The sequence below is a fragment of the Lepisma saccharinum genome, chromosome 11, assembly GCF_977018435.1.
Source record: "Lepisma saccharinum chromosome 11, izLepSacc3.1, whole genome shotgun sequence".
In the NCBI taxonomy this organism is placed as follows: domain Eukaryota; kingdom Metazoa; phylum Arthropoda; class Insecta; order Zygentoma; family Lepismatidae; genus Lepisma; species Lepisma saccharinum.
In genome coordinates, this window is record NC_139239.1 from 83280472 (window position 1) to 83293303 (window position 12832).

At 35.4% G+C, this 12832-nt stretch overlaps 1 protein-coding gene across 1 annotated transcript in view; it reads left to right on the forward strand.

Annotated features, from left to right (window-relative positions):
* The window catches only part of LOC145994948 (protein spitz-like), a 314442-nt gene that overhangs the window by 51079 nt on the left and 250531 nt on the right, over positions 1-12832 (forward strand). The window contains exon 2 of the mRNA XM_083131465.1: positions 3494-3603. The gene's annotated coding sequence lies outside the window, so the exon portion shown is untranslated. The remainder of the gene's footprint in view (positions 1-3493; positions 3604-12832) is intronic.

Consider the following 12832-nt stretch of genomic DNA (forward strand, 5'->3'; position numbering starts at 1 on the left):
TTGCGACTACTAATTTTCGGACGGGGTATCATATGCTCAAATTTATTGCAAATTGTCTCTACTTTATCCCCTTTCAGGGAATACATCTAATTAGCAGTCACCCTGTATATAAAATATTAATTTCCGTTGAATTTACAGTCTCGATAGACTGCCCGGTCTGAATGGTATCTGTAATGAAATATTACAGCAATCCAAGTTCCTGCCTACAGGGAAGTACCTAAATATCAAATTTTCACATGCACGCCTGCAATTCTATTCATGAAAACTTTTTTATGGAAATTGTTGCCTCGAATCCCACATTCTCCGTAGTAGGGATTTTTCTAGTCTGTGTGTTCTTTACGTGCATTTCAATAATATTCAAACCTGCAGGGATGAATTATTGTTTTCCTCCCTCTGATTGACACAGACATCTGACCTTTCTGAACTACATGCACTGAACTTTCATGAACAGTTGATCAGTGACGTGCGGTGACCTCGGCACTTGAGGTAGCAACTGATTATGGGTAAATCTTTAAAGCATGGCGAATCACTCCCTCCAGCCACACAAATGCAGAGATTGCAGTTCAATACAGACGAAAGAATCTAGCTGTTTCAGTAGAAGTGATAATTGAACATGTAACCATAATTTTATTTACGTATTTGTATCTACAAAGAACTGAAATTTCCCTCCAGAAATTGAACTCTATTTGCGTAGAACGTTATAGTAGATTAGTCCTCACCGTCGCAATTAGATAGGAAAAAGTATGCTAAATAAAATAATACAAACTTTAGACAGGCTTTAGCTGAGTGAAAGTCTTCTTTGATTGCAGCTAAAGTAACTCTTCATTTCCTTGATACATTTGCCACACTTGCACACACGCATGCGTCATAGGTGTCCCGAAGGAAGTGATATTGGATCAGGTCACCCCACCCGTTTTGTAATTAATATTCTCCAAAAAAGTAATTATAATGATTTGCCCCTATTTCCCCACCATTGGATGTACTTTTTCAGCAGCTTGGAACCCCCCCCCCCCCCGACCTTTACACGCCTATGGACGTAAGCAGACATGCAAGAAATTATAAGAAAACCCTCTTCGAAAACAACACTCACGTGCAAGAAAGGAAAGGTATCGAGTTGAAATTCCAAAACAGCATGAATGTATGTTTGTGACTACATCATCACTTCTATGAATTCATTAGCCATTTTTGTCATTCCGATTAAAGTTCAAAAACCATAAGAGTGATGAAAAATTAAATGAGCACAGCGAAAAAATTGATGAAGTTTTGTGTATTTTGTCTCTTGTACAGTTTTTCACCAAAACATTATTCCACCCCCCCCCCCCCCCCCCGACACACACACACAAACGTGTACATATTTCAGATGGTTATGCCTATCAAAATGTACGAATGTACTCGTATTGATCATCTCCCGTACTTGCTGGCAAAGGATTAGTATATTTAAAGGTAATACTATAAAAAAATAATACGAAAAAGACAAAGGTTTTGCCTGTTTTTTTGCCTATTATAATTACATTCCTTACTAAAAGAGAGGAATTCCAGTAATTTGGTAGCACATAAAATATGCACTTTCTCACTTCATAAATGATAACGACTTGAAGCCATGCGACTGGTAAGGTCCCCCGTGCACCGTGCCATGAAGGCACATTTAGGGGATGTGGGGGTCCTCCCCCCACATTCTCGATCTCGGCCATTTTGGAGGTGATTTGATCAGCACCACGCTCCGTTCGCCTGTATCCCCCAGGCTTGCGCCCAGGTACCCATTGATTTGAGGCTGGGTGAGCCCCGAAGCCGCTTTATGCGGGGACAAGCTGTAAAAATTCCGAACTTTGATCACCCACCTCTCCTGCGTGGCAGCCAGATGCCCTACCGGCTAGACTAGTAGTGTTAACTAACGAATATAAGTATTAATGTCCGGCTACGTAATGTTCAAAACAAAATTTAAGTGATTTTTTTATTTTTCTACTCGAAATGAAAATATAGGGTCCGGCAATATACATCTACTATTTCAATATATTTACCATTAACAAAATACAGCTAATGCAAAGCAAGATTGTGGTAATTGACAGGCAACATAATGTCATCATTTGTAACCCAATAACACAATACTGTTAACTTTGTCTTAAAATCACATGAACTATCCGCCTCCGTATTGTGTGTCGTGCTGGTCCCAATGTTGAATTGCCGTCGAAATTTACGCTGCGCAGCTACAATAGAACAAAATACGCCTCTGCCACAAAAGCACGATGTTCAGGGGTCAACGCTCCATTGGTACAGAAATGGCATCCCTCAAGCTCGGTTTCATCCCTACTGCCTGGCCGTAGGGAATACCAACCTTTGAAAGTGGTACATATATATTGCAGGACCCTGTATAAGTAAACACATCTGCATACTCCCATTAACAACATGTGTAAAATTCAAAAATTACCCAAAGCACAATTATGTCTTTATCAGCTTTCTGTATCTACAATAATTATTCTCGAATATTTGTGATGGTTAGAAATTCGATACTTGGTATATCTATAATTAGAGAAGTCGAGGTGGCTAATTTCCAGTAATTACTGAAAATTTAGAAATTCATTTGTACCACTGCTGACGTGTGCATGTATAGGCTTTATAAATTGCTATTAATATGTAATAAATATAATATTTTAGTTTAAATTGGATATGATAGATTGAGGTAGATATTAAGCTTCGTTTATTAGGACATTAAAAAGTCATAAAAGAGGTAATTAAAATATACAGCGTCTGTCAAGTGCGTTATGTTTTCTTTAATTGTTATGATAAGTGTTAATTATTATTATTATTTCTAATTATTATAAAACATCTAGACCTACAAGAATATTCTTTGTATGTTATAGTTAGGCTCTTACTTTTAAATTATACAAATGGGATATTGTGGAAAACATATAGTTAATGACTGCATAGATACGTATATCTATTATATATAATAATAATGTATATTTTACATGGTTTAAGAAAATTGTATTATTCAGGGTTTCCACTGGCCTGGAAAACCTGGAAATATTCCAGGAAATGAACTTCAGGAGTGAAATTGTAATGAAAAAATCATAACATTAATTGGAATGTGAAAAAAACATTTTCCATTTCGATAAAAAAAGAAAAATTGTTGCCGGTCCAACAAAATTCTATCCTTCATGTATAATGCCCATTTCTGGGTGATGCTTTCCAGGAAGTCGTATGAGGTGGTCGACTTTCTCCCTAGACATTAGTAATCTGCTATGCAATTTTTCTTTCTCAGTAAACACTTTTTCAGTAAGTAGGTAAAGACAAGTCTTATTAAAGTTGTTATAAGAACTATTTTAAGTGTGTGAATGAATTGCTATAGGCATTTCGAGATAGAAAAGTTTCATTGTAACGTTTTGAATTATACTGTTAGTTCTTACTGTTATATTAGAAATCGTACTATATTTATGTAAACCTATGTACAAAGAAAAAGTCTATAATTTCTACATGGCATTTATTCATTTTTCAGATTTCGGAGTGCCGGTAAAAGTTAACTCGAATAAAGGAAATCGTACCGAATATTGACCAAAATGAATCGTTTCCTCAACACTTGGTGTACGCTTGGAAGCTGGTGATTAGGTATGTTACGTTTTATTCTTTTTATTACCTCATAAAATTTCAACAACGAACTGATATCATTTTTCACTTTGGAGATGGTAGAGAAAGCCTGTAAATAGTAAAGAACTTTTAGTAGCTAACGGAACTGTTTCACAATGTAAATAGATAAAAGTGGGTGTTTAATTCGCAAAATTCTTGGCTATCGTTTCAAACAACACGCTTTAAATGGAATCAGATGAAGCGAGAATAACAAAATGCAAACTATTACTTCTAAAACGACGGGCATTGCTAATACGAGAAAGAGGAAAGTGCGTGAGAAAGTAGTAACAATTATAACTTAACTTTAGGGCCCCCAAATGTTATTTGTTGCAACGATATTTACCGGTACCTATATCGTTAGTTTGATATTGATTATATTATATTATATTTGCATAGGCATTTTTTTATATTTTTGAAGCAAAATGTGAACTCTTACTATGACTCGTATAACATTTACGTAATAAAAATTTGCTTTGTTCACTCTGATCCAACTTGGAAAATAAAGACGACGGCGTATCTGCGGTGTCTTCTGTGGTAAAATTTCAAAGACTTCTGCTTGTTCCTGATGATTAATATCTTGAATATAATCAAGCCACTTCCAGCGCAAGTCATTTCTCAGTAGGCGTGCGTGATATATGTGTGAAGATACTTATACGTGCTTTCCAGAGTACAATTGTGTGCATGAATATTAACAGTGGTGGTTGAACAATTACAAGGACTTCCTTCCGTGATACCTGCAATTCAGAGCAATAAATGTTATTGTCGACTCTGCAGCTACAAGTAATCTGCAAAATGTTCACAAGAGTATATTCTTAGCAGAATTTACTATGCTTGTTAATATGCATACTACCGATACGAGAAAAGACTCGAGACGAAAACGAAACCAGACCATTCGAGACTTGTTGAGACGAGACCGAGAATGAGACAGACCTCTGTAAATTTGAGACAAGACCGAGACTTATAGTGTTCGAGACCATGGTACAATATTTGAAAAATTACCAAATTTATTATGCTACTTCTTTGACATCTACGTGATGTTTAGATTTTAGACGAGAAGTACAAATGAAGTGTGAGAAGAAGTGGAATTAATGAGCCTGACAGACCTACTGATCCAATTGTAAAATAATTTCGAGAATATATCGTGCATTTCTTTGTGTATGTGAGTGTAATCAGGGCTCGGAATGGAAATTACCACGAAACAGAATACTTTACTTTTGTTAATATGGTGATGTCTGTTTTGTCACTGATTACTACAGCGACGAGATTGACTAGTGAAATGACGCACTGTATTACAATATTAAATATTTACATAAACGTTAGATAATACCAAGTATATTGGACATGAGTCTTCTGGAATTTTCTTCCTTTTTAAAATTTAAACACATTGAAATCGTGAATGGTTGTGAGCTCGCCCAACCGGAGGAAAATTTTTGAATTGAATGAAAAGTATCCGACAATAAAAGTGGGACGGACACCTACTACATGCACGGGAAACTTTACCTTTGATCCTGAAATATTCGCTTCCCTGCAAGGTGTTAGTGTGTTGCCTAACTCTACGGCGATAAGTGGATTTTAATAGCATCTTCTACAACCGCCGTAGCGTTAGGCAACACACATAACGCCTTGCAGGGAAGCCAGTATTTCAGGGTCTTGTTGTCCCCAATCTCAATAATACTTATTAAAAAAAATAACAATCTGTGCAATTGAAATATATTTCATTATTGTTATTTTGTGTTGTTCTTCACAATGCCAACAATACGTCTGCTCAGCATAGTATCAGAAATGTAAAAATCATGCAGTAGGAACGATTTCATTAAGTTAACCATGGTAGATAGTAGAACGACGAAAGCATGAAAGAGAAAGAATGACAATAAAAGGAGAATCCCCGACCCCCATGGCGGAGTGGTTAGCACATCGCGCTACGACGCCAGGAGTCCCGGGTTCGAATCCCGGCCTGGGCATGGATGTTTGTGAGTGTCCATTCATCAATTTCATCATGTCATCACTCATCCCCATCTTCGCAAATTAGCCAAAAGTGGCACAAAAAGCGAAGTAAAATAAAGAAAATAATAATAATAATGTTATAATAACATTATTATTATTGGTATGTTTATCGTGGTTGCACCTCTGCAAGTGAGACAAACAATCTCTTAAAAAGTATGACACTGTTGTGGATCTTGCTTCATCCCATGCAACAGGATTCCATTAGTTGGTGTAGTTAAAATTGAATTAAATTATCTTAAATATGGCCAGTGAAATTGCAAGACTTAATGACAGCATTAACAACTATGTTACCCACGTTTAGCAGCAGGAGTAAGGAAATTGTTTTGAAGGAGGCGAAGATGCAAGCACGAGCTTCTTAAATTCTACAGTGGATATTCAGTCGTCGTCTGACGTTATCACGAGAGAATAAACTTGGACTTCGAGATCGACCCAGAAACAAAGCATAACGGATCTTTCCAGGCGACATTCCTCCCGTCAATGAGAAGTAAAATGAGAATGTGCTTTACATCATAGAGCAGTGTTTCTGAAACACCAGGTCGCTAGAGGTTCTCCTGAAATATGTTAGGACATATATTGACAGTAATAGGAATATTTTCAGGGGGTGAGACCAAAGGAGTGTACCAAAGATTTGTGCTTGTGTGTGCACAGTCAAGGTTCCCAGCGATCTGAAAAAAGTCTGGGAATTTCTTAAAAGTATTCACAAACGTGCAAAAGCCAGAAAATATGAAATACTGAGCTTGTACAGTGCGTTCATTTTGGCTGTGGGCCGAAGCAGCGCGTGACTACAGACGGCGCGGCATGGCGCGGATTTTCGATCCTTGACGTCCCGATTATTTTAGCACATATATTTAACATGCAGACAATTATATTTATATTGCATAACAGTACTAACTTGTGTTATAAGAGTTGTTCAAAGTGGTGGCCAACTGCATTCACACATTCCCGGCATCTTTTGATGACATTTTAATTGAAACTCAATTTTTTCCCCCGTAATTCTTGTAAGTTCTGTCCGTATATTGTCTTTCAGTTCATCTATAGTGTGGGGATTGTTTCTATAGACTCTATTTCTCAGAGTTCTCCCACAAATAATAGTCACAGAGCAGTAGAAACACTAACTAACTAACTCTCTAGCCTTCTTAAACCCGAAGGTTCATGGCTGCAGCAACACAGGCCTTCCATCTGTCCCTATCTTGAGCAAGATCTATATACTCTTTTCCATCCCTACCGATTTCCCTTAGGTCCATCTCGACGTTGTCCCTCCATCTTCGTCTTGGCCTTCCTACAGGTCTCTTACCATGAGGTTTCCCAACAAGAATCCTGTAAACTCCTCTTTCCTCTCCCATTCGTGCCACATGGCCTGCCCACCTAAGTCTTCTTGATTTAATTATTCTAATAATGTCTGGACATGAATACAAATTATGTAGTTCTAAATTATGTAACCTTCTCCAGTCACCTGTCTCCTCATCCCTTTTAGGTCCAAATATTTTCCTAAGGATCCTATTTTCAAATACTCTCAATTTATGTTCCTCTTTCAATGTAAGGGACCAAGTTTCACACCCATATAATACTACAGGCAAAATTACGGTTTTGTATATTTTAACTTTCAGTTTCTTAGATATTAAACGAGAAGACAAAAGTTTATGAAGAGAGAAGTAACATGCATTTCCTTAATTAAGCCTACTTTTTATTTCCTCTTTAATATAATTTTCATTTGTTAATATTACTCCTAAGTATTTGAATTTGGAAACTGGTTCAAACAAGTTGTTATCAATAATTAGATTTTGATTATTACCTAACACTTGGTTTCGGCCTGTAAGCATATATTTAGTTTTCTCTTTGTTAACTTCCAAACTTATCTCTTTAGCAGTTTTGAAAAATATTTTAGCATTATTCTTAATTGTATTCACATCATCCCCCAGTAAGTCTACATCATCTGCATATGCTAACAACTGAGTCACACCATTTAATTTTAGTCCTTCTTTAGTTTCTTTTACCTTCCTAACAGCATATTCTAAGGCAAAATTAAAGAGCAATGGAGATAATGCATCTCCTTGTTTTAACCCATCATGAATTGTAAATTTGTCAGACATATTAATACCCACACGAATTTTACTTTCTGTTTCACTGGTGCATATTTTTATCATACTAACAAGCTTCTTAGGTATTCCAAACTCTGCTAATATATTATATAATTTATCTCTTTTGACCGAATCATATGCTTTTTTGAAATCAATGAATAGCTGTTGGACATTTTGATTATATTCCCACTTTTTTTCAAGTGTCTGTCTAATGTGAAAAATTTGATCTGTAGTTGATCTGTTGCGTTTAAATCCACATTGATAATCACCTATAATTTCATTAGCATATGGGGTTAGTCTTGTTAAAAGAATGTTAGATAATATTTTATATGTTGTTGAGAGTAGAGAAATTCCACGGTAATTATTGCAGTTCATTTTATCACCTTTTTTAAACACAGGAACAATTATGGATTCTTTCCACTGTTGAGGGATTTCTTCTTTATTCCATATTAAACAAATTAATTTATGAATTTGACATATTAATGAATTTCCACCATATTTAATTAACTCAGCTGGTATTAAATCAATACCAGGTGCTTTGTTATTCTTTAGCCTTTTAATAGCATCTTTAACTTCAGTCAAGTTAGGTTCTGGAACTAAAGGTTCTGCTGTGTGTACTTCATTCACTTCTGATTTATCTCCTACATGGACATTTAAAAGGTCATTAAAGTAGTTCTTCCATCTATTTAGAATATCGCTTGGGTCAGCTAGAAAATCACCGTCTTTATCTTTTATCAAGTTTACTTTAGGTTGCCACCCCTTTCTAAACTCATTTACACCTTTATATAAATCTCTGATATTTTTATTTTTGCTGTTCGTTTCAATTTCGTTAATTTTGCTTTTCAAGTAATCTCTTTTTTTTTTTACTTCTAAACGTGCGGTTAACTTCTCGCTTTATTCTATTATAATTGTTTAGATTTGTATCATCAGAGTTATTTAACCACCTAAGTCTAGCCTGATTTCTTATTTCTATTAGATTATGACATTCATTATCAAACCATGGCTTACTTTTTCTCGGTTTATGGTATCCTATACTTTCTTTAGCTGCTGATTCTATTGCATTACGTATGTGCTCCCAATTCTTATTTACGTCTGTTTCATTTATATTTTCATCATCATTTAAATCCTGCAAAACATCAAATCTATTTGACAGTTTAATTTGGTAATCTTTCTTAATTCTTTCATCAGTAAACTTTCCTGTATCAAATTTTATAACTTTTAGATTTTGTTGCTTATGATTTATCACTGAGAGTCTTTCTCTTAATTTAGCAATTACTAAATAATGGTCACTGGCACAGTCAGCACCTCTATGTGTACGAACGTCAATTATACTAGTATGCCTTCTCTGGCTAAAACACTGCCTGGCTAAATTTCACCCAACGCGCGGTCATACGTTTTGATTTGGTATTTCAACCATGCTATTTTTTCCTCGTTTTTATCAAATGTGTGATTCAATTCAAATGTTCGAAATTAATTAAATTGTGGTTATCAATGAAGGTATTGCTAATTACATGCCTTAAAACAATTAAAATCAGGACTTTAGAAGGCAGAGTGGATAAAAATCATGATTTTTATTTAAAAAATCATTTTGTTGATTTTTATATTTAAATCTGTTATTTTATTTTTTTTAAAAAAAATACGCTTAAAATTGCTTGTATGTTTTTTTTTTGGCACCATACATATAGATAGATATACGTGTTTTTTTTATATAAAGGCTTGTTCTAGTAAACCGTCCTGTAAAATATTTGAACAGTTTGATAAAGCAATTAAAAAAGTACAGTGCGTCCATTTCGATCTTCAGCCGAGAGATCGGGAGAAGCGTGGCGGGCGGCGCTGACGGAGATGCCGACATTTGCGGCCTGTAATGTCCGCTTATTTGTATGGACATATGCAGACATTTATAAAATATTGCAAAACGAGCACTAACCTGTGTTATAAGAGTACGGTTTTAATTTTAGTAGCTTAGTGGCTGTATGTGCCGATGATTTTGACACGCCCACCTCTTGTGAAACACGGCGTAGAAGTTTGTTTGGAGAACGTTGTAACGCTGCACCATAATCATCGAGTTTTGCTTCGGTTAGAATCTGTCGTTCGTGCTTAGGTGTTTTAAAATTTAACGATCCAGTTTCTCGTAATTTAAGGACAAGATGTCTAACCATATCTTTATGTAGAGGTGAAACGCCTGGGAATTTCTGTACAAATTGCCTACACACGTCTCGACACGAGTCTGTTTTCACGTACGTGTCATACATAAAAAAATCTCTGTTCTAACGTGAACCTTGCGGCTGACATTCCAATCGTCTCACTGACACAACACACATACACACTGCAATAACACAAACAAGTAACTGCAAGTAACCAAGAATAACACTCTTGCGCACAGTACGAAATTAACACGCTCTTGGTTTACTTCTGCTCGCCACTATATTCACAGCTCTGTCTTCATCTAGTCGCGAAGGAACAAAAAAACTCGAGCTCGGAGATTTCGGATTGCAAGGAAGCTCACGAAAACCATTGACTTTTAACGGTTTCGTCTGCAGCGTAATCTTGATACAGTGTTGCACATTCGAAACCTCCAAACGATTCCCATCGCCACAAAACTCTTTCAAGGATATAAACTTAAGCAGGACGTTACTGGTCAAAACTATGATTAAAATGTTTTATTATCTGTGGCTCTTAACATCGTTTCTAAAGCGTATTTATTTGTGTATATAAGAGCAGAACTTGAATGAATTACAGAAGAACTTTTGCGTGTTATAACACAGGTTAGTGCTCGTTTTGCAATATTTATATAAATGTCTGCATATGTCCATGAAAATAAGCGGGCATTACAGGCCGCAAACGTCGGCATCTCCGCCAGCGCCGCCCGCCACGCTTCTCCCGATCTCTCGGCTGAAGATCGAGATGGACGGACGCACGGTATATGTAAATAAACATTTTTCTGTTTCTGATACTGTACCTACTATGGAAATGTTTGTTGAGTGTGGTTAATATAATTAATAACTTTCAGTAACTTTTCTTTCAGTGATAATAAACATTATGGATCTGCTCTATAAATATTAATTTAAATATTTTTATTATAGTCTTTGTAACTGAATTTTGGAGAATTTTTTAATGATAGTTTCAAAAATATCAGTTTAATCATAATGACACTATTTATGGTTTAACGTGATTAGTATTTTGTATACTTTTCTACGCAAAATATTTGCTGTTTTTTGCCTATAAAAATTATTGAATTTTAAGTCAAGAGAAATGTGTGTTTACATTTCCTTTCGTATGAGCTTCACACCATCAGTACATGTATCTTATTTCCTTTATTTTCCTTTCTTAGAGCTTAATGATTACGAGATTAATGTACTTTCACCAAAAGGGATTGTGATATCTACAAAATACTTATGCACATTATTCTATAAATTATTTATTTAAAGTGATTTAAATAAGTGATTTTTTTTTTAAAAAAATCACCTGATTTAAATCTTAAATTAAATCGCGATTTAAATCAATCCACCTTGATTTACGTCCTTACGTTATGGCTCTTCTTAATGTCTTTTCATTCTCATTTTTTTCTCAACTTCATCTTTGCGTAATGAAATAAAAATGTTCGAACTTAATAAAATTACGTTATTCATTGAAGGTATTATTATTTACGTGCTTTGAAACATTTAAATTCGGACTTAAGAAACAATTTTCTTCTGGATATTTATTATTTATCAAAAAATTATGGAAATGTGAGGGAACTTGTTTTGCTAAGTTGACTACGACCTCTGACAATGTTAACAGTTTGTTTCAATGTACGCACCTAAATTTCATGAGCTATTCGCGTTGAAAATTATAATTGAAATTAACTTTTGAACTAATAACAACAAAATTTGTAGGATTTATTAGATGGTCATTTATGACAAATAATTATGCTAAAAATGATACTTTCGTTTTATTGTTTTTCAGAAACAAATAACATTAAAGAAAAATGCAGATTTCCTGCAACTTTCACTGGAGACATGCCTTTACTTGCATGTTGTTAATGTTCTTTAAAACAGGTCGGTGTCAGTCGCGCGTGCCAAAGGTTTAGAGGGAAAATACCTACTGCTTGAAGGGAATCTGAACGAGCATTTTCAATAGCAGACAACGGGCTCGAATTATAGAGAAACAGCTGTTTGCTTATGAGGTTGATCCAGCCACGCGCTGGATGAAACTCGCTCTTTGTTTGCGAGAAGGAACCGCCAGGGGCATTTTCCCCCTTCCATATATTTTTTGTATGGCCTGCTGGCAAACGTGTTCTCTAGGTGGAAGTAAAGAACCACCATAACACAGGACACGTGTAATTAAAATGTTTTCACACATTAATTGTCGCTGAACATAACTTCAAACGTACAGCGGAAAGTGAAATCTTTGCAGCGTGTCCATGTATCTCAAGGCATTTTAACGTTAAACACCAATCTAACAAAAATGTGCTTGTGGTTAAACTTCTTTATTTGTTGACGTTATGCTGCATACCCGCATTTCTTTTTTCTAATGTAAGATGTATGATTGGGTTTGAAATTTGATTTGTCTGAGATTAGGGGAATCTTTCTTGTGACTGCCGAGAAAAAGTTTGAGGGATAACGTTGAGATGGACTTAAAGGAAATCGGTAAGGATGGAAATGATTGGATTGATCTTGCGCAGGATTGGGACAGCCATAAACCTTCGGGCTTAAGAATGCTAGAAAGTGAGTTAGTTAGTTTCTTGTGATTGTCTCCATATCAAACCACTTGTCCGTTATATCACAATTGTTGAACAACCTAAGTGTAACAAGATAAATCGAGCGTCTACTATTTTTGTGTCAATCAGTCAATTTACAATATTTTATCATCTTTGATCAAAGTATAGCTGCTAATGCGTGGTCCTTATTTGATGTGATCAAAGTATTGTTTACATCCTTTTTGTATGATTCTCTTCGCCATTCCAACATACTGTTTGCGCGTGTAAAACAAATTTAAATTAATGGAACTGATTCTACAGCTTCCATTGTATCATGGATTTCTCTGGTCTCTTGTTATTTCAGTCCTGATTATTTCGTAATTTCTAATGCATTGCTTAGGCTTGGTCTAAAGTGAGTGAACAAGTTCTAACCGCAAAGCACATTTTTTAT